At 41.0% G+C, this 23,377-nt stretch overlaps 1 protein-coding gene and 1 pseudogene across 1 annotated transcript in view; both read right to left on the reverse strand.

Moving 5' to 3' along the window:
- LOC114706466 overlaps positions 1-11,356 on the reverse strand; it is a 30,947-nt pseudogene extending 19,591 nt beyond the window's left edge.
- The window catches only part of LOC114706473 (C-type lectin domain family 4 member A-like), a 79,841-nt gene that overhangs the window by 38,875 nt on the left and 17,589 nt on the right, over positions 1-23,377 (reverse strand). The gene's annotated exons all lie outside the window — the stretch shown is intronic.

Here is a 23,377-nt window from a genome sequence, read left to right on the forward strand (position 1 = left end):
ACTGAAGCAGGGGCAAGGTGTAGAATGCCAAGGCTGAAAGCAACCTTTCCAGCTTCCTGATGGAAAGCCTTCTGCCACATCAGCAACACCCATGTCAACAAAACTCCCTCTTAGTAAAAAGAGGCAGACAGCAGGCCAGGCCCAGGCCCCACTCTCTCCCAGGATGCACCTGCTCTTCCTGGCTGTGGATCACCATCAGATGAGCAGCCATGCTGGCACACTTCTCCTCACTCTTGCTCCAAGATGCTGAATCACTCACAGTGAAGTAGCAGTGGGAACTAGATGGCTCCCAATCCTTTGGGCAACAGCTCCAGACTTTGTCTTTGGGGGAAGAAGGAAATGTAAGTGCAATGTCATAAAGTCATTTTAAAGCCTGCTTGATATGGAGACCACATGGAAGCTGGGACTCCACACTTCTCCAGATATGACATGAACCCCTTCCCATCAGATGCCAAGCAAACCCAGTCTACCTCTGTCTATGCTAACATCAGGACCCCTTTGTCCTACTGAGGTATTGTCTGGAAAACAGAGTGTCATGGACACCTAGACACCGTGGACATAATCCAAACTATCTGGGTCTCTAAATAATAGTTTAGTTTTTGGTATAACTCATTATACCAAGATCCAGAAAATTTCATATGTTGTATTTAAGCAATACATATCAATAATCATGGCAGCAAAATTCTGACCATTTTTAAGTTAATAATGATAAAAATATTTCACAAAAATATTACAAAGATTCTAGAAATAAATTTAAAATATAATACCTTAAGAAAACAAAAAAATAAAACCCAATGTGTGTAAATACAACTTTTTTTCATTTTTGAAAACATCATTTTAATCATTGCATAGTGTTTCATTAAAACCATATATGAATATATTTTTAACAGATAACTTTTTTGCCAGTTACTTAGGGCATTGCTTTTCTTCACACCCCTATTAAGAATAATAGCAATAGATCAACTTTGTCTACACTAGTTAACTGAGTCCCAGGGAAGAATTGTTGAGAATAACTTGCTGTGTCAAAGGACCAAGTATAGTGTAAATATAACTCTTTCTATGTGTAATAATGTTTTTTCCATTTTTATAATTAAAAAATTGATAGAATAATCTTTTTTAAATGCAGTGGTTATAGTAGAATGAAGGTAACAGAGAAACCAGGAAAAACAAAAATCATAGAAATTGAATTGATTAATAGAGGCAAAATAGAAATAAACAAATAATTACTGTCTCCCATCATGATCCTTAACTGTCTATACCAATTAAAGAGAGGTGTAAAATACATGAAAAATAAAGCAAAGAATTGAGAAGCACCTTGTGGCAGATACACGGAGTTATATTCACACACACTCATATATATCGCTATGTGCTTGTATGGATGCCAAGAATGTCAGAGATGGGAAAGCAATCACAGAACAGAAGGAGACAGAAGGATGAGTGGCCAGAGCATGCAGTGTTCAGTGAAGAAGTAAGAAATTACATTTTTAGTGGTAAACATTAACAAGGCTCAGATGACAAACACTATTGTGCACCATTATGAAGAACTTGGATACATATAGACAGATACATTATTCTGTCTCTTGAGAAACCTAACCCAATATTCCACCATAGTGTGGGCTATATATTTTGAAAGCAACATCCTTTCAAAATTACAATGCGGAAAATGGATAAAAAAGATCATTTTCTATATTTAATTAAAATATAATTATATTATTTTCCCTCCAACCCCTGCCATGTTCCCTCCTCTCTCTATGAGTCATGGCCTGTTTTTATTGTTCTAAGAGCTACAGGCAATTAATAACTGCTAAGAGAGGGAGAATTAATGTTTTCCAGGAATGAGCCTCCTAATTGGTTATCCAATACCAAGTGGTTAGCCTTAAAAAGGTACAATTTTATCAGCTGAACATGGCATAGAAAGATGTAGTCAAACTAGGCATAATCCCTCATATCAAGGCTGCACAAGGAAATCCAATGGGAGAAAGAAGGTCCCATGAGCAGAGGAGGGCTGTTCTTTATGAAGGGAAATGGAGGGACAGTGGATCTGGGAGATGGGGAAATGGAGAGGGCTGGGAGGTGGAGGGGACTGGGAGGAGAGGAGAGAAAGAAGGCTGCAGCTGGGATGTATTGTATGAAAGAAGAAAAATTTTTTTAAAAAGAAATAAAAGATTCAGATGATGAAAAAAAGGTACACTTTTAAATGGACTACCTTAAGAGGACCATCAGGTGATAATAACAGTCTGTAATAATTTGTATAGATAAGACCCTGTGTACTATATAATTAAACTAGCATTTCACACCTGTCAATTCCTCTCCAAAAATAATTACTCTAATTTTAATATGGGAATATCCTGTAATATATCAGGTCAGTCATCCTCAGAACTGATATTCAGATCATTTAAAACAAGTATCTTCTGAAAACTCAACAAACCTAGAGAAAACTGAAGAGATGTGACAGCTAAATACACTGTGCCATTCCAGATGAGAGTCTAGTAATCGTGAACTTCAATCAGTGATGACGTCAGTATTCACTCGCTAGTTGTAGCAACCATGTTTGCTTATAAAGATTTCGTCTAGGGGACAGTGTATGAATATATGGGGGTTAGAATGATATCTTTATATCACATGAAATCATCTATAATTTAAAAATGTTCTCAAGGAGTCTATTAATACTTTAAGTAATTTGTATTCAAGATACAGTGCTTCATCATTTTAATCAAATTATATATGTATATATGCAGTGTTCAGTGAAGAAGTAAGAAATTACATTTTTAGTGGTTTCTGGAATTGAACTCAAGCCTGCTGAAAGAGCAACCAGTGCTCTTAACCTCTGAGCCATCTCTACAGCCCACGTGTGTGTGTGTGTGTGTGTGTGTGTGTGTGTGTGTGTGTATGTGTACTGAGGTGAGAAACAGCAAGTGTGCAGAGACAGTTCAGAAAGAAGCAGAAGCTGGAAAAATCTAATACAATAGAACCTTTTCACAAACAAGACTTGTGTAGACAAATGGAGGCATACATATCAGACTTTCTGGTCTGATATAGATGTACATGGGTACTCCACTTCTCAGTACGTGACACTTGGGAATCTATTAGAAATATCACACAACTCAGGCAGACATCCCCTACTCAAGTGCAGGCCATAGCACCCAGAAGAACTAGAAGGCATATTCAGACAGAGACTCAACTGCTGGACCAGAGGCTACTAGGCCACCAGAACTTCAGATAGACCTCCCACCTGAGGACTTCTTCCCCCTCTTAGTGCACTCCAGACACCACTCCCAAACGCCCCTCCCCTAATCACAATGTCCCATCCCCCAATGCAGATGGAGAGCCCATGCTCAACAAGAGGCCAGGCCAGCTGCCAGAAGTCCAGTTCTCAGCTTGGGAGAAGAACCACCATTCAACCACAGACCACACAGAATTAAAGACCAAAAATGAAAGAGAAACCAAGAATTAAAACACCCACCACTTGACACCTAGTCGTAAAATCAACCCAAACCCAGATGCCTGGATGCCAGGCTAAGAACACAATCAACAACAGCTATGGTGATATGTCACCACCAGAGCCCAGCTGTCCTACTACAGCAAGCTCTGAATATCCCAACACAGCCAAAGTACAAGAAAAAGACCTTAGAACCAACTTAATGGAGATGATAGAGGTCCTTAAAGAGGAAAATGAATAAACCCCTTAAAGAAATCAAGAAAAACACAAACAAAAAATGGAGGAAATGAATAAACCCCATAAAGAAAGCCAAGAAAAAACAAATAGTTGAAGGAAATGAATAAAACCACTCAAGACCTGAAAATGGAAATAGAAGCAATAAAGAAAACACAAAATGAAGGAATTCTGGAAATGGAAAATCTAGGTAAGTGAGCAGGAACTATGGATGCAACCATTAGAATACAAGAGAGGGAAGGGTGAATCTCAGGCATTCAAGATACGATAGAAGAAATAGATACTTCAGCCAAAAAAAAATTAAATCTAAAAAATTTCTGACACAAAACAGCCAGGAAATTTTGCACCCTGTAAGGAGAACAAAGCTAAATATAATGGGAATATAACAAAGAGAGAATCTCAGCTCAAATCCCAAGAAAATTTTCCTAATCTAAAGAAGGAGATGCTTATAAAGGTACAAGAAGCATACAAAAAACCAAATAAATTGAACCAGTGAAGAAAGTTCCCTCACCACATAATAATGAAAACACTAAGAATATAGAACAAATAAAAATTATTAAAGACTGCAAAGGGAAAAGACCAAGTAACATTTAAAGGCATACCTATTAGAATTACACCTGACTTCTCAGTGGAAACTATAAAAGCCAGAAAGACATGGACAGATGCACTACAGACTGTAAGAGATGATAGATGTCAGCCCATACTACTATAGCAAAACTTTCAATCAATATAGATGAAGATATGATATTTCATGATAAATTCTAATTCAAACAACATATATCCACAAATCCAGCCCTACAGAGGATAATAGAAAGAAAACTCTAACCAAAGGATGTTAACAACACCTCTAGAAACACAGGAAATAAATATCTCACTCCAGCAAGACCAAAAGAAGGGAAGCACACACACTTATACACACACCACCACCAATAGTAACAATAACAACATAACAAGAATTAAAAGTCATTGGTCATTGATATCTCTCAGTATCAATGGACTCTATTTCCTAAGAAAAACCACACAGACTAACGGAATGGAAACAAAACCAGGATCTATCCTTCTGCTGGATACAAAAGACACATCTCAATATCAAAGATAAACATTACCTCAGAGTAAAGGGTTGGAAAAAGATATTCCAAGCAAATGAACCTAAGAAGCAACCTTGAGTAGGCATTCTAATATCTAACAAAATAGACTTTAAACCAAAATTAATCAAAAGAGACTGGGAGGGGCACTTCATACTCATTAAAGGAAAAATCCACCAAGATGACATTTCAATTTTTAACATTCCAATGTTAATGTTCCAAATGCAAGGACACCCAAGTTTGTAAAGGAAACACTATTAAGTCATAAATCACACATCTATACTCACACATTGATAGTGAGAAGCTGCAATACCCCACTCTTACCAACAAATAGGTCATCCAGACAAAATCTAAACAGAGAAATAATGGAGCTAACAGACATTGTGAACCAAATGGACCTAACAGATATCTACAGAGCATTTTCACCCAAACACAAAAGAATAAACCTTGTTTTCAAAGCATCACAGAACCTTCTCCAAAGCTGATGACATACTGGGTAACAAAGCAGTTTCAACAGATACAAAAAAATATGGAATAACCCCTGCATCCTATCAGACCACCACAGATTAAAACTGGATTTCAACAGCAACAGAAATAAAAGAAAGCTTACATACTCATAGAAACTGAACAACTCTTTACTGAATGACTAATGGAAACGATGATCAGAAATAGGGAAGACTTGTAGAATTCAATTATAATGAATACACAACATACCTAAACCTATGGAACACAATGAAAGCAGCGCTAAGAGGAAAAACCATGGCACTAATACCTATATTAAAAAACTGGAGAGATCTCATACTAGGAACTTAACAACACACCTGAAAGCTCTAAAACAAAAAGAAGTGAACACACAAAAGAGGAGGAAACAACAGGAAATAATCAAACTGGGGGCTGAAATCAATAAAATAGAAACAGAGAATAATCAAAGAGTCAATGAATCAGCCAAACTTTAGACAGATCTTTTGGACCCCTGCAGAAGTGGGGAAGGAAGGATCTTAGGAGCCAGAGAGGTTGAGGATACCAGACTGTATACATGTTATGGTTGTGTAGATTGATGTTCTTGTGGGACTCCTAACAATGGGAGTGGGGGTGTCTCTGACTCTTTCACTTGCCTTTGGGACATTTTCCTCTTACTCGGTTGCCTTGGTCAGCCTTGATATGAGGGTATGTGCCTAGTCTTACTGTAACTTGTCATGTTATGTTCAGTTAATATGCCTGAGAGATTTGATCATTTTGGAAGGAAATGGAGGAAGAGTGGATCAGGGGGAGAGGGGAGAGGGAGAGATGGAGGAGAGGAGAGGAAACTGGCTGGATGAGTGTATGAGAGAAGAATAAAAAAAAAGGAAGAAGAAGGAAGGAAGGAAGAAAAAAAGGAAGAGAAAGGAAGGAGAAGAAGAAAAGGAAAAAGAAGGAAAGATCTCTGTGGAACCATTACACCCTATAGCCAGAAACAAAACACTTAGGCACATTAATTCCTACCTTCTATGGGTGAATCGTCTTTTGTGCAGTTCAATTCTGTGTAAGTTAGATCTTTTATAGCTTTTATTTCTTCAAGAAGTTGAGAGTACTTTTGATAATAAACTGTAAAACAAACAACAAACAAATAAAAACCAGAACACAAACCACTAATTTTCATGAAAGAATTGTGGTTTTCTACTTTCTCCTTACTGATACACAGATCTACTAAGTCCTGATTACCTAAGTAGACAAAGCCTGTCTACAATTCCCATCACCCCACAGTCAAAGCAGTCCTTAATCTCCTATTTGGAAACTACAGGTACTTCCAGGACTCATAGAAATATGAGTGATTTGAAAGGCAGGACAAACCCACTGTCATGACTCTTAAAGGGAGTGAACCATACCCTTCCATGTTAACATAAGATCAAAAAGCTAACACTTGGGGGAGATGAAGCAGACATAGATATTTGTATTTAAGGATGTAAACTGCCTTGTCTTTGGGAGGAAAGGGGGATAGCTAATTCTGAGTAGTGCTAGGTTATTTTAGAATGTGAAATTAAAAAGAACTCAACATGTATCTATGGAGCATTGTTTTCTTCCATAAACTCTCCTCATTACTCCTCCATGCACATGCTCACTCTCTCCCAGTTTATAGCTGAGTGGCTTCTCTCTAGAATTTCTTCACTTTCCTCCCAGAGTCTTGTCCTCCTTACCCCACCACTTTGGCTTCCTCCATTTCACTCACACCAGGTTTGAAATGGATCATCAATAATACCCCAGGATTATTAGTTAGCCATCTCGCTATTGGACTCAACCCAGTTCTTCTCCTCCCCAGCCCTTAACACATTGCTCCGTCCTGGATTTGCATCATTGTTTTTTTTTTTTTTTTTGCTATCACTTCTTGTTGTTTTTTAATAATCTCTTCTCCCTCCATCCACCCTTTAAAATATAACACTTCCTACAGTCTTGTGACGATGCTTCCTCCTCATACAAAATCTTCCTGAGTGATGCCATGTATTGCTATGGTCTTGACTGCTGCCTGTATGTGCTGGATTTTGTGCTCACTAAACACAAACATATTAGGTTAGACTCAGTATGTCCAAAACTGAAATCAACACCTACCAACTTAAACCTATAATTTATCCTAGATTGTCTACCTCTTTGAATAACTTCATAGTTGCTGGGTTTACATCATCAGAATATTAACGTCACACTATACTTCTTGGACCCCTTAATCCCTGGATTTCGATATTCATCAGCATCTACTTCCTTGGTGTTGTGTTCTTTACCATTCAAAGTCGCCTCTTCTCATGTTCTTCAGACACTTATCTCATTATCAGGTTAGAAACAGGCCCTCTCATTTCTCTTTTAGTCCTAGTGACTCTGTTTTCAGAGTCCTGCAAAAGTACTTTCTAAAATCTAAATTCACCTACATCAATTCTCCATTTGAAATGTTGCAATGGTTCTCCATGGCTGTGATGCCTTCCAAAAAATAACCACAACTTTTTAACTTCTGTATCAACACACCAAGCAATGTGATTTTGAAACTTCCCTGGTTAATAAAAGAAAAAAGATGAAATCTTCTGTGTGAGCTGCCTCCTAGACTTCCTTTGGCCAAGAGAATGTGCAAAATCAACTCTGATCTACTAATAAGTTAAATTTTTAAAAGATTTATATATTTAGTATATATACAGTGTTCTGGCTACATGTTTACCTGAAGGCCAGAAGAGGGCACCAGATCTCATTACATATGTTTGTGAGTCACCATGTGGTTTATGGGAATTGAACTTAGGCCCTCTGGAAGAGTAGCCAGTGCTCTTAACCTTTGAGCTATCTCTCCAGCCCTTGTGTTAAATATTTTGAGAGACCTGGCTCATGGTCACCCTCAATCTTGGAAGTCTGCAAGCTGCTATGTAAAAAAGCCAAGACATCTTAAGGAATTGTATAAAGGTGGGTCATACTGTTAGTCATTTTAAGCTGGATGCTCTCTCAGAAGCTGAGGTGCCTGGACTGGTAACTGACCACATACACATGCCTAAGTTCAGCTAGGACCAGAGAAGCCACTCAGTGGAGATCAGCCTAAACTGACAAACCACAGAAGTATAAGAAAAGTAAGACACTGTCTTAGCTTCTTAAATTTATGCTGTTTTATTAAGCAGAAAACCATACTTGATTAAAAAACATTTAGGAGAAAAACTGAGTTTTTCATAACGGGGCACAACACAAGCTCTGCATGCCGCTATGTCTACCTAGGGAAATGTCATTTCTTCTTTCACTTGGAACTGTGTACTTCAGCCATTCATGCTTCTGTCTCACACCTCTGTGACATTCTTGGTACACACAGTTCTAGACATAGCCTCTTCTAGGAAATCTGTGTCAGCACAAGACTTCCTGGACAATGTTGTAGACACTAGTCCATTTTTCTTCATTTTTTTTGACATAGATTTGTACATAGTCCAGGCTAGCTCCACCCTTGCTTTCCTCCTGTCTTAACATCCTGAGTAGCTAGGATAGTAGAAGTGTGCCATAGTACCTGGCCAACACTATTTTGTTACTCTCTTCTATGATTCTGGAGAACAGAGTCCATGTTATTCCTGGACTCTGCCTGACACACTGTATGACATACAGTAAATGGCTACTACTTGATTCAAGTGAATGAGTAAAACACCCTAAATACACTAGTTTGCATGCATTTTAAAATTTTCAGAAATTCTTGAATCTTTGATGAGCAGAAATCCACCCATTTGCTCAGCTGGCTTCTAGATATCACATAATCCTGGGCAGGACACAGCAATTATAAATTAGCTAAAGAACAATTCTTGGATAATTTCTTCCTAAATCCTTCTTGTCCACAAGCTCATCCCAAGATGAAGGAGCCCTATACACATACAGCTTGACTTCTCAATGCCAATGAGAAAACAGATTTGACCTCCCAGTCTAACAAAGACAACACCCCCACAGAGTTCACTCCACAAGCCCACATATGCTCATAAATGCACCTCAGTTTCTCTAATGAGATGGATTCCATTTTTCCCAAGACAATAGCTAAATCCAAGGACAGTAAAAGCCACAATGTACCCCTTGAATTATTTTTCCTGAAACAACATTTCTTCCCCATACTCTGTTAAATGCCGGTGCTACAGCAGAACCTCTCTTCACCTAAGGCAGACATCGTCTATTGATTCATCAGAGATACGTACAGATAAAAGCAACCAAGAATGCGATGGCCAACAGCAGGAAAAGTGCCATCAGTGACGTGAAGAGCAGCGAGGGCGGCCAGGCTTACTTAGATGAGGGGTGGGCTTCACTTTGGGAGCTGGAAGGAGAGCACATTCATCTCATGAGTGATAAGTTTCCCCTTGTTTCTGCTTTTCCTCCCTCCCCGTCTCACTATTCTCCATGTCACATAATTACTAATATTGTGAACATTTGAAATAATAGAAAAATAATGTCCATTGTAAAATCTGTACAAAATACATAAAAGTAAACACATTGTTGAAATAACTGGTATTAATATTTTGAGATCTGAAAAATAATATGAATATATATATTCACAAAAATGGTTTGATCAAATTTTCAGCAAGTTCTTTTTTAGTGGTGGGAGGTGTAACAGGCTAGGATCTTACTATGTAGACCAGGCTGGCCTCAAATCCTCAGTGATCCTCCTGCCTCTGCCTCCGGAGTGCTGGAATTAGACCACACTGGCCCTTGCAGCAAATTTTAAAGGATGTACATATAGTATGTTTTCTGACATGGTGACACAGCGTAAGTACTGCCATCTGCTGTGACTTTCCTTTTACACTGTCTTGTAGGTACATTTTCACGTCACCTTGTTTTCTTGGTGTTCTTTACTGTGGTTGCAGCAGGATATATTCTAATACCTTCCAGACTGTCCAAACATAAAGACTCATATACAATAAAAAGGTAAATATTTCTAATCATATTCTACTTCTTTAGCATATGGTCAGTCTGCTGGTCACTGACTCATGACTGGAAACCGTTTGCTAGATGAAGATAAAATTTGTGGAGAGCAACTGCCTACCGAGGGAGAGGCTCTGCTTTGATCTATAGTAAAAAAGAAAAAAATTCCTCCAAGATAAAAGCTCCACACACAGAAACAGTTTTCTTAAAGTTATAATATACTATCAAGTATAGAGGGGAAAAGCTCAATAGTGAAAAGTATGATTTCATTTTATGTTCATTTTTATATAACCAGTAATGCTATATACAAGATATATATAGATATAGATATATAGATAGGTGGGTAGGTAGATACAAGAATGCAGGATACAAGGTATAGTTTCTATAAATGGCAAGAGCAAAACCATGCCAAGCAAGTTTTTCTTTCCCACTAGAAAACTCTATAATCCTTAATCACTTTACAAACAATTCAATCCCCTGCGACTCCAATGAAATCCCAGACATGAACACTGAGAGGATTAGTAACCAACATCACCCAAAGTTTATTATTGACTCTTCCTTTATCCTTTCCCGTACATTAAGTCCAGAATTTTTTTACCTGTAGCAGAATCTGAGTAGGTGCCTGAGGAGTTGGATTCATTCTTGAACTTCACTTCTGCATAGGTGATTTCTGAAGCCATATCAAGAAGAGACCTGCCTCACTCAGAAAACGCACCTTGTCTCCTGCTTAAAACTCGTGGTAAGTGAGAACCAAACACAGCGATAAATTGTCATATCACACAATTATATAGAAGAAGAGGGATTTCCAGATGTGATATCCCACATGAGAATGAGAAACCACAACACGGGCCACATACAGAGATGCAACATCTTCAAACAAGAAGATAAGAATTGTAGCGTTTGAACCTACTCAGCACGATATGCAAATACTATAAAGAGGGAACTCAAAGGAGGAAGGAAAGAAATAGGAAGAGAGGAGAAGAGGAACCATGCTCTGTGAAAACTCTGTCCTAAGACACTCCGCAGCAAACATAAATTCATGCACTTCTGTATGCAAACGTGGTTTCAGATGAACCAGACAAGGTGAGCAAACACTTAAGACACGACAACATCCATTTTGACTGAACAGCCAAGTTCTGACACCACATTCTAGAGGACCTTTGGCCCCTCACCATTGTGTGGTCTCCCACTTCCCACTCAGCTGCCTCCTGCAGTGGGTAGGCAAAGCTCACATCCTGGTCCTTCTGAAGCTGCTCCTCTGAGCTTCTCTGCTTCCCACTGTCTTCATAACTCACTCATGGGCACTCTCCACTCACTGGGCCACTGACCACATCCTGACACAGCTCTGGTTAGCAGCTGTGGGAGGAGGCTGTCTCTCTCCTCATGCCTCTCTTCCCTTGATCCCTGCACTGCTCAGCACCAGCCTTGTGAATTCAGCATTGTTGGGAACAGTTGGGAGAATTAATGGATCACAATATACCAGAGGGGAACTTAAGCTAGTTATTAAAAATGGGATCATTTGAGTTCCTTCCCCAGACGTCTTCCAGCTCATAGCCACGTGCTCAGACTCCAGCTCTTCCAAACACTTCCCTTCTTGAAATCTTCTCTTGCACCTACAAATAACAAACAGCACATGGATGAACACCACAAACACACATATACAAACACACACACACACACACACACACACACACACACACACACACACACGAGTTTGTGCTTTTAGGTTTTCTCTCCAGTTTGTACCCAAACATATTTAAATCCATGAGTGGTCACTATTAGCTCCATTTTAGTGTAATGTTGCAGCAGGTTTCCTTTTATTTCCTAAATTTCAGCATTTCTAACCTATATCTGTGACTGGAAAAAAAAAACTATGTTCATTATCTCTATTGTAGGCTCTCAAGTGACAATCTCTTGATGCTGCCCATCACCCTCCCTCATCCTCCACTAAGCTGCCTGTCTCTCCAGGATGGGCTCCAGCCCTCAGGTCAAACCTGTGTCCCCTGAACTGATAACTTCCTCCCTTTAGCTGGATGTTCCCTCTCACACCAGACACCTTGCTGAAGTTCTCACATCATGAGGGAGGAAGCCTCTTCACCAGGCTTGTGCACTGACTCCTGGTGCTAATCCTTGAGGAGTCTCCACTTACCCCAGGGGCCTTGGCAATCCAACGTCAAACCAAGGTCACCTCCATTTGCAGAGCCCTCATCTCCCTGGAAGGTACCAAGTGGCCACACAGAGCTATCCAACCAGGTAGACAGCATCCTTACCTTGCCAGTCTCTGAATCCCATACCAGCTCTGCCTTCTGCACAGATACTCTCCTAGGCCTATTTGACCACTACACCCAATGCCAGGACATCCACAACCAGGCAAGGATGCTCTCCTTACCGTACTAGACACTAAGGTCCCATGATGACATCCACCATAGAGACACTCTTTACCTATGTCTGGTCTGCCCTCTGCAAGGAAGATCCTTTCAATCTTCTGTGTCTCTGAATCCAACCCAGTATAGAGCCAACACTGTGCAGGGGTGCCCTCCTCACCCTCTATGGTACCCTCTTCATTATGCTTCATGCCCTCTTCACCATACATGATGCTCACCTCACCATGCATGGGTGCCCTCCTCACACTTCCAAATGCCCAGTTCCTCCATCAGGACCGTCTCCTCTCCTATTTGTAGTTCAGAATCCCCACAGAAAATGACCCAATGAGTTCATACTCTCCTCACCATGCTGGAGCACAGACTCCCTACAAGTGACCATTCCATAGCATAGCTTCCCCCTCACCTCTCAGGCTCTGAGGTCTCACACCAGACTGCTGCTTCGAGACTCTCTCCTGAATCCAGACACTTTCTCACCAGCATGCTGACATTCCCCTCACTGCTTGGGCTCCAGTTCTGCTGTCAGGCCAGCCCTCAGCACGGTCACCCAGACCCAGGTCCAGACCATTGCTGCCCCACACCTGACCCTTCCACAGACACCTGCCTTGCCCTCCCTACACCATTCTTTATTTGTAAGTTACTAAGTAACTGAGGTGCTGCAAGGAAAGAAACCACATATGATAAATATAAAGTCCTATGTGATTATTAAACCTGTCAAGTATTTACATGGTAATAAATATGCCTACACACCACTTCACTCCAGTCACAGATGCTCAGGGATTTTACCCTCTAGGCAAAAATATATTTCTAAGTTATCATATTTCACATATACTAGAATAAGTCACAGACAATACCAATATTCAGATGGCTTACAATAAAAATATTCGTCCTTTATGTATGTTCTTAGGGTCTGGCTATGGTCACAGAAATTCTGTTCAGCTTCTTTCCACATTTATCATTTTGGAGACAGATCATAGAGAATAACAGCCTCTTGTAAGCCGAACCTGTAGTAGACTCCCACATTTAGCAAATCAGATTCATTTTCATCTATTGGCCAATGAAAATCACCTGAACAAATCTGACAATTGGGGTTGAAACCATACTTTATGTATTGCTGAACAGTGGTGGTGCAGGCTTTAATTCCAGCACCTGGGAGGCAGAGGCAGCCAGATCTCTGTGAGTTCTAGAACAGCTTGGTCTATAGCACTAGTTCCAGGACAACCAAGGCTGTTACACAGTGAAACCCTGTCTTTAAAAACAAACAAAAATCTTGAGTAAATTACACTTTGTGAACACTGTAACTGAGAAAGATCACACACACACACACACACACACACACACACACACACGCATGCATGAACAAAAAACACACACACACACACACACATTTATGAAAACACTTGAGGGACTACAGAAATGTCTCAGTGTTTAAGAGTGAGTACTGCTTCTCACAGAAGACTGGAGTTCAGTTCCAGCACCCACAACCTGTGACTACACCACATCTAACTCTGGCTCCAGGATCTGACACCCTCTTCTGCCTCTGTAGACACTGCACTCACATACACCAACCCACACACAGGCCTGTGCATATATACATATTTTAATTAAAAATAAAATCATAAACACACACCCTTTAGCATGACTCCCTGGAGATGCTCACATTCACATCATTAGATTTGCTTCATTCTTTCTGGAGCTCCTTTCTGTTTCTAATAAAATTCTGTTCAGCCAGGTGTTATCTCTCCCCCCCTGAAACTCTGCTTTAGGACACTATGCTGCCACACGTCCCAATTATGCCTGACTGGAGACCTCTAAAAAGGACTCCACAGGCAGCTGGTACTGATGTGTGGTATGAATCGTGTCCCCACAGTGCCCATTGCTGATGGATTGACCTGAGAATCTTGTTGGAAATGCTGACTCTAGGCACATGTAGTACTACATTCCAAGAATGAATGCTGTTTTGTACACTCTAACTTGGTGTAATTCAGTTCTCTTATAATTGCTTTTTCTTCAAGAAACTGAGAATATATATTAAACAAAGTTGTAAAACAGAATAAAAAAACACAGTTTCCTACTAGTAATAAGACTCATTTTTTTTTCATTTTTACTTTCTTCTATCCTTTGTAGAAACCAAATCTATAAATGACCAATTATCTGAACAGTTAGAGCCTGGCTGAGAAAGACTCCCTATTACCATAGACTGGGTGTGGGGGCTGTAGCCCTAGAACATGGGAATTAGAATGAGGAAGAATAAAAGTTTCCAGGCGTCCTTAACTATACAAGTCAATGTAGCTGGTTTGTTAGTTAGCTCATGGCTAGCCTGAGCTACATGAGAACCTACCACAAAAAATCACCACCTTCAGTCATTATTTCCCTGCTCCTGGTGATTTATGACCACAACTATCTTCAGGAAGAGCTGGAAAAACAAGACAGATCCATGACCCTGGGGACTCTTCAACATTTCATGGAGGACACACTGAAGACTACATCTAAGGTGGTAAGTTCTATTAAGTATGTGTACAGTTCAGGAAAGGTGACAGAGAAATGAGCTAATTCAGAGCAGTTCCAGGTTACCTGAGCACAGAAGTTAAAAAAAAAAGTTATAAAAGAGCTGACACTGATCAAAAAGACTGTTTTCATCCTCTTCTTTCCTTTATATCTCTCCACCCCAGCTAGCTCAGACTTCAGTGTCCTCACACTTTCATGGAGTCCCTAACTTAAATCTAACTCACCTTTCCTCTAGAAATTGAGTTTTCTTTCTTCCCTTCCTCATCTCCCACTTGTCCCTGGAGTCACTGGATTCTGGCTTTCCCTTCTGCTCATTTACCAAACCGTGTTAGAAATGGACCATCAGCAGCTCCTCCTGTCCACTGATCTGTCCTCTGTGATGAGACTTCCCACATTACAAAAGCCTGCTGGTTCTCTTCTTCCTAGCTGTTAGGAAACAGTGGCTCCCTCACTTTTACCTGGTCCTGCTGGCTGCTGTTTCCTGTGTTCTCTCCTTCATGTTTCCTTCCACACCCACCTCTCATAAAATGGAACATTGCACCCAGTTCCATCTGAATTCCTCTTTCTCCTCCAATTCCTCTTCCTTAGTGATATTGTATTTTCCTGGGTTGTTGGGGGATGGGAGTGTTCCTTTTGTTTTTTAGTCTGGTTTTGTTATCTGCTACAAAGGTCTTCTAAAATGTGTACCTCTATCCTAAAACATGTGAGTATGCATCCAAGTAAATTTGTGCATCTGAGATTTAGGTGAACATAAACAAAACTATAATCTTCATATTCCAAACCAAACCTGCTACTCATCTTCTTCCTCTTCAAATATCTTCATAACTGATAACCTTATGAAATCAGAATATTAAAGTCATACCTCACTCCTCTGTGTCTCCTATTCTCAGCTATCAATATTGATCAAAACGTCACCTCCTTTTGTCCAAGTTATCTCCTCTCCTGTGCATCACTAGCATGGTCCTTGGATCAAACCCCTAGTGCTGCTCAGATGGATTCTGTAGCTTCCTAATTTCTGCTTCCCTTCATTTTCACACCTCTGTAAGAGCACACTTGTCTAAGTTTTAATTTTATCACGTCCTGCTTCAGATTCATCAGGGGATCTCCAAGACTGTTGCACACTGAAAAACTGGACACACTTCTCAACGTTCCCTATATGAATGTTCATTTAGACAATGCCTTTGCAGTTCCCTACTCAAGAGACTGGTCTATGTCTATATCATCTCATCTGAGCTGCTTTCAAGAGTTCTTTGGCCACTAAAATACACAAAGGCAAATGTGTGTGCACTCCATATTGGGCTTGGCTTACTGCCTCCATCTGTCTTGCAAGTTTGAAGTTGCCAAGGGAAACTGGGTTGTCTGTTACTGATACAGACTCTATGACAATGAGTAAGTTCACCTAGGACCATGGGAATCTCCCAATCGAAACCAGTCTTGGTGAAGCCACCAAGCAAGAACTAATTAAATCGTTCAATTAACCTACTAAGTTTTAAGTCGGCTAATGGTTCAGCCACTACTAAATAAAATAACAATAAGAGGGGATGCACGTGTAATATGGTATGCACTATTTTGTGATCTGAGTCCACTTTTTGTCTGTCCCTACAGTTTCATGCATAGTTCTCCATGTAGCACTATGCATGGCAGTAATGTGCACTTATATTTGCCCATATTTCCCATCCACCCACATGTCTACTTTTGCGGGCACACACAGGTCTAGGTGTCATCTGCTCCAAGCTTTTCTTAGCCCTGTGTGCATACTCCTTACTTCTCACCTGCACAGCATTTCCCATGCAGTTTGATAAGCACTGGTTCACTTGACTGTTCTCTAATTTCCTGAGATAGGGACTGTAGATCTTTTGGACTCTTTGTCATGCAGCTCAATATATACTAAATTGTTATTACTAAATATTTAATGAATGAATAGAATATCTACATAAAATATACTGTTTATACTTTTCAATTTTTTGATAAATTTTAAGGCCAATTTACAGAGAAATTGACTGTTTTCTAAATTAGCGTTCAGGTTTCACATGATCTGGAACAAAAATAAATGATTAAAAAGGAACTCCACAGGAAGACTGTCCCTAGAATATCTCTGTCCATATCTTCTCATTCCAAAATATAGATGTCTATGCATCCAAATACTGCTGATGAGGAAATACAGGTTTGTCCTCATTACTGGAGCCTAACATAGAAGCCCCAGAATTTTACTCTGTGACACCAACAAACCCACACTTACTTCTCTTGTGAGAATGAATGAGTTTTACAGAAGAGTTATTCTGAAACAGAGAAAAATCCCCAATGTCATCTATTGTAAAATGAATCTTAAAATATCTTATTAATTAAAAAAAAAACCTGGAGCCAGATATTTGTGTGAAAACTGAAAGATCAGAGAAACAGAACAAGCCATCCATGTTCTTACCTCTATGATATCCTCAGCCTCATGAGACAAACTTCCTGTTTACTCACACCTTATATAACTTTTTGTGCCATGCCATCTTCCTTCTTCCTAGTGCTGGGATTAAAGGCGTGTGTCATCATACCTGGCTCTGTTCCCAGTGTGGTCTTGAACTCACAGAGATCTGCATGGATCTGCCTGAGGAATGCTAGATTAAAAGTGAGTGCTACCACTGCCTGACCTCTATGTTTAATATAGTGGCTGGCTTTGTCCTCTGATCCCTTGGCAAGCTTTATTGGGGTACACAATATATCACCACAATCTATTTCTCCAGAGTTCTGTCTCAGGTTTCTGTCTAATGGGTCTGTTTCCTTCCCTGTGTTTACTTGTCCCACTATGATTCTTACCTATCAGAGCAATGGAGAATAAGATTGTCAACAGCAGGAAATAGATTGTGAATGAGGTGAGGTGGACCTTGGAGAATCTATGACAACTTTCATGACTCATGATCTTCTTTAGAAGAGCTGAAAGACAAATCAAATTCATGTCTTCAGCTCTGTTCCTATTTCTTTTTCTTTCTCCTAATTCTTCTCTTTTTGTGCATGATAAACACTAATAACATGATGTTTGAAATAATAGCAAATAATCATGTTAATTATAGAAACATTACAATATGTACAAAATCCTCATTCCTGATGTTTAGAAGTACTCATTGTCCTCAGGGAACCCCACAGATGAGGTAGAAAGAGTGTAAGCACCTGAAGGGATGGGGACACCAGGAGATCAAGGCCCTCTGAATCAACAGAGCCAGGGACAGAGAAGTCACAAGAACTGAAGCAGCAAGCACAGGGACAGCACAGGTCTGCACCAGGTCCTCTGCTTGGCTATTATAGCTTTCAGCTTAGTGTTAGTATGGCACTCCTGAATGTGAGAATGGGTGTGGTCCTTTGACTCTTCTTCCTGCTCTTGGGGATTCTTTCCTCCTTTTGGGTTGCATTGTCCACCTTCAATGTGATGATTTTTGTTTTATCTTATTATATTTTATTTTGTCATACTTGGTTGTTATCTCTTAGATGTCTGTTCGTTTTCTAATGAGACAGAAAGGGAATGGATCTTGGAGGCAGGGTTAGTGGGAGGAACTGGGAGTAGTAGAAAGAGGAGAAACTATAATCAGGATATATTGTATAAGAAAAGAATCTACTTTCAATAAAAGAAAAAATGTCAAAAATATTTATGATAAAATAAATAAATAAGAAAAATTGTTGTTGGCCACCCAGCTCAAGTGGGTGCAAGCCATTCGAAGGGCAGCCTAGGTCCTCAAGACCCGGTCTGGTGGGAAGATAACCACTGGCCCATCCATCTTCTTATGGCACTAGGCAGGTGGGTCCCATTATGATGAGCAAGTATGTGGTGGAGAAATGAGAGTGAAAAAGAAGCAGAGTGACTCAAGTGCTGTGGAATAAGTGAACTCGAGGAGGAGTAGGCTGAGATGGGAGGCCTTTTTGCTACCTGGGCCATGGTATTTACAGGACGGGCTGCTGCTTAGAGACATTTCTGGGTTATAGACCTAACATGGCCAGAGTCTATATGGCCATCTATGGCCTATGTTGCCACCAAAATCCACAAGGATGCCTAGTGTCTGGAACTGCCATCAGTGGCCATGTAGGGGTTCAAGAGTCATGTAGCCACCAGAGTCACACCGATCTTGGTGGCTAATGTTGCCACCTGGGGCCAAGGTGTTGACCAGGCCTGGGCTGCTTCTGAGAGCCCTGTCTGGGTTTGTGGCCCTACAATAGCTATGGTCTGAGTCATTGCCTGTGGCTTCTGTTGCAACTGAGGACCATGTGATTGTGTGGAGTCTGTTCGGCCACCTGGGATCATGTTGGTGCCCAGGGCCATGCTGCATCCAGGGCCATACCAGGTCTAAGTGTCACATATTGCTATATTGTGCCATGGTTGACATGCGGGCCAGGGCTGCATGTCTAGGTTCATAACCCTACTGTAGTCAGAGTCTGTGTTGATATCTGTGGTTCCTTTTTCTGTGAGAGCCATGTGGATTCCTGGGTTTTGAACCCTCACCTGGTGCTGTGTTTGAGTCCAAGGGCTGTACTACTACTGAGGCCATGCACATGTGGGTGGCCTGTACCACTACCTGGGACCATGGTGACATCCAGACCTGGGGTGCTGCAGAAGACCATGTCTGGGTTGCAACACAGGGGCAACACAGAAGCTTTGGATCTGGAATGCAACCTGTGGCCTTGTTGGAGTCTGGAGGCCATGCTGCATCCAAGGCCATAAATTCAAGTGGCAAAAACTGCTATCTGGTGCCATGGTGACATCAATGAGGTTGGGCCATGTCTGGGTCTGTGACCTTACTACAGCCACAGTCTGTGTTGATGTCTGTAGCTCCTGTTGCCACAAGGGCAATGCAGATTCCCGGGGTCTGGGCTGCCAGCTGAAGCAGTGTTTGTGTCTGAGGGCCATGTTGCCACCAGGGTCATGCCAGACTGGTAGCCTGCATTGCCAGATGGGGCCATGGTGACATCCAGACCTGGGCTGCTACCAAGGACCATGTCTGGATACATGGTCCCACTGCAGCCAAAGTCTGTGTTCCCACCAAAGGTTACAAAGAAGCCTGGTGTAGGGCCATAATAATCTGTGGTCTTGTTGATGTCTGGGGCCATGTCCCACCAGAGCCATCCTGATCTGAGTGGCCTCTGCTTCCAGCCAGCCAGGATGTCGTCCAAAAGTCCAAGCTGCTGCCAAGGCCATGTCTGGGTCCCTGGTCCTGCTGCAGCTGGGGTCTGTGTTGATGTCTATGACCCAGGGAGCCATGGGAATCATGTGTGATGGAATCAGAGGGCCATGCTGAGCCAGCCCTGCCCTTTGCTGGCCTTAGATAGCTGGCCCTAGCCCACACTGGATGCTGCAGCAAGAGAGTCTGGCCCCAGCCCTCATGGGAGAGCTGGCCCCCTACACTTGGGATAGCTAGCCTCGCCCCTCACTGTAAATGGAAGTAGAGCTTTCTGTCCTGTAGGATCAATTATCCCAGGCAATCACTTCCCAAATTACCACTCAGAGGCTTATATTAATTATAAATGCTTGGCCAATGTCTCAGGTTTGTTACTAGCTAGCTCTTGCATTTAAATTAACCCATATATCTTATCTATACTTTGCCACATGGTTCATGGCTCTTACCTCATTTTCTACAAGTCTTGCTTCCTTGGCAGCTGGCTAGTGTCTTCCTGGACTCTGCCCTCCTTCTCCTGGTATCTCTGTTTGCTTTCCTACCCAGACTTACTCTTCCTGACTATAGGCCAAACCAGCTTTTATTATCAACCAATGAGATCAACACATATTCATAGCATACAGGATATCCCACAGCACCTCACCATGGGTTGGGAAGAGCTGACCCTGATGGCATGGGTATAGGGGAGCTGGCCCCACCCCTCACCTGAGGCGGGTGGCCCCAGTGGCCTGGAATGGCCCCAGCTCAACTACCACTCAGGCCCACAGCTGGGTCTGGGGTTGACTCACCCTAACATCTACTCCATCTAGGACTGCTGGAGCTTGTGAAGGTACTGGTTCTGTGGAACAATAACTGCAGGATGTCCATGACACAGGGCATGCTCGAGATATCCAAAAGGAGTTTGGGTGAGGATCAAGTGATGATAGCATACCTGAAACCAGAGGCCTTGACCAGACAAGTGACTCATTGCAATGAACATTTGCAAGTAAAACTGATTGGACAAAAGGGTACACTGTGTGACACATTGAGGCTCCCAGTGGCACCAGGACGAATGAAGAGGTGTTGGGGAGGCAGGAAAGATGAAGGAGAGAAGAGTTTTTTGTTTTGTATTATTTTGTTTGGTTCTTTGTGGGGTTTTGTTAGTTTTTTTTCTTTTTATTTGTTTGCTAGATTGGTTTGATTTTATTTTTCACAATTTTCATTTGGGGGGCTGCTATACAGGGGAGCAGAGGATATCGAGGGTGTGGGAGGTGACCAGAACTGGGTACATGATGTGAAATTCCTGAAGAATAAGTAAAAAAATTATGTTAAATATAAAAAAGATAATAGTTGTCAGTATTTTGATATGAATCTTTCCAACAAGTTAAAGCTTTTACTTTTTACACAACGGTACATCATAAATACTATTTCTGACTATCATTTTATTTTAATTTTTCCTCATGAATTTTTTCTTTAATAAATTTTTTATTTTGATTTTTAGAGAGGGTCTTTGTATGTTCCCCAGGCAGACCTTTAATGAATTATGTAATACAAGCTGGCCTCAATCTCACAGAAAACCCAGTCTCAGCTTTCTGAGTTTTGTGACTACAGGTTTATGCCAGCACATCAGGTTGAACATTATTCTATATCATCATGTCTTCTTTATAAAGTCACATATTATACTACAGTCACCACGTTTTCAGTCACTACTTCTAAATGAGTTACAATACTTCCCAACCATGGGTGACATCCTGGGTTCTGTTCCCATCATAGGAGGGAGAGAGTGAAAGAAACTACTTAACCCCTAGATGCCAGCAGATTGTTGACATGTCACCAGATAGAGGGGGAAATCAGTATGCTGTGGTTTAACCTTGAAACAATTTATTACACATTTATATGTATATTTATAGGTAGAAAAGATACAATAACATGGGTTGTGGTATTTTCTCTAGATGGTAAAATATAACACCTTCTCTTCTCCATCGTACAATCCCACAACATATCACATCTGTCTACAGGCAACACACTTGATTGAGACTCCAGTGACCCAGAGGCATGGCCAGCAACTAATATCATCTTTGTCCTTTACATCATCACTCACTAGGAGCAGCAGAAAATGCTGTCTTATCTGGAAGAGAGTCAGCATTCTTGTCTGAGGAATCAAATTTATTCATGAGGTTCTTGTTAATACAAATGTTTTCTGAAAACGTGTTGAGAAGAAATTTTCCCCTGCCCACAGAAGATTTGTGCCATCCATTCTTTAAAATAGGTCCTAAGAACATGGCCCACAGAGCCAGGTAAGCAGGACTCACAGGGCTCACAGAGACTCAAGCTGCTATCATAGAACCTGCATGGGTCTGTGCTAGGTCCTCAACATACAAGCTTGGGTTGTTTAGCTTGGTGTTGTTGTGGGACTCCCAACAGAGGGCATCGGGTGTCTCTGTCTCTTTTATCTGCTCTTAGGACACTTTTCCTCCTAGTAGGTTGCCTCATGGAGCTCCAATATGAGGATTTGTACTAGACTTATTGTATCTGTTATGCTGAGTTCAATTGATATCCCTGATAGGCTTGCTCTTTTCTGACAGGAAAAAGAGGAACAATGGATCTGGGGGGAGAGGGACATAGCAGGATACCTAGGAGGAGTGGAGGGAGGGGAAGCTATGGTCAGGATATATTGTATTAGAAAAGAATTTTTTTTAAAAAAAAAAGAACTAAAATACACAATATGAAAAAAAATTATCTAAACAAGAAACAGCAAATTGTCTTGCTATCAGCTAGGTGATCAGAAGCACTTCACAGAGAGCTGGCCTGAGTATGCAGTGTGAGGTCCAGTTCCCTGACACACATTATTTTCAGACACAGAGCCTGGAAAATTGGACTGTGACCTAATGTGGACTAAATAAACAGGATTTTTCCCTTGTCTGCAATACCTGTTGAACTAATTGTAATAAATCATGAATGGAGGTACTGATGAAGTGAACCATGGTTGAACTAATTGTAATAAACCTTGAATGGAAGTCCTGATAAAGTGAACCATGTAGCTGGAGTTTTCTCTCTGAGCCCCGCTGAGCCCCGGCAGTCCAACAGCCCACTTCTAAAATAAACACACAGAGGCTTATATTATTTATAGACTGTATGTCCATGGCAGGCTTCTTGCTAACTGTTCTTATATCTTAAATTAATCATTTCTATAAATCTAAACCTTGCCACGTGGCTCGTGGC

The sequence above is a fragment of the Peromyscus leucopus genome, chromosome 3 (genome assembly GCF_004664715.2).
Source record: "Peromyscus leucopus breed LL Stock chromosome 3, UCI_PerLeu_2.1, whole genome shotgun sequence".
Taxonomy (NCBI): domain Eukaryota; kingdom Metazoa; phylum Chordata; class Mammalia; order Rodentia; family Cricetidae; genus Peromyscus; species Peromyscus leucopus.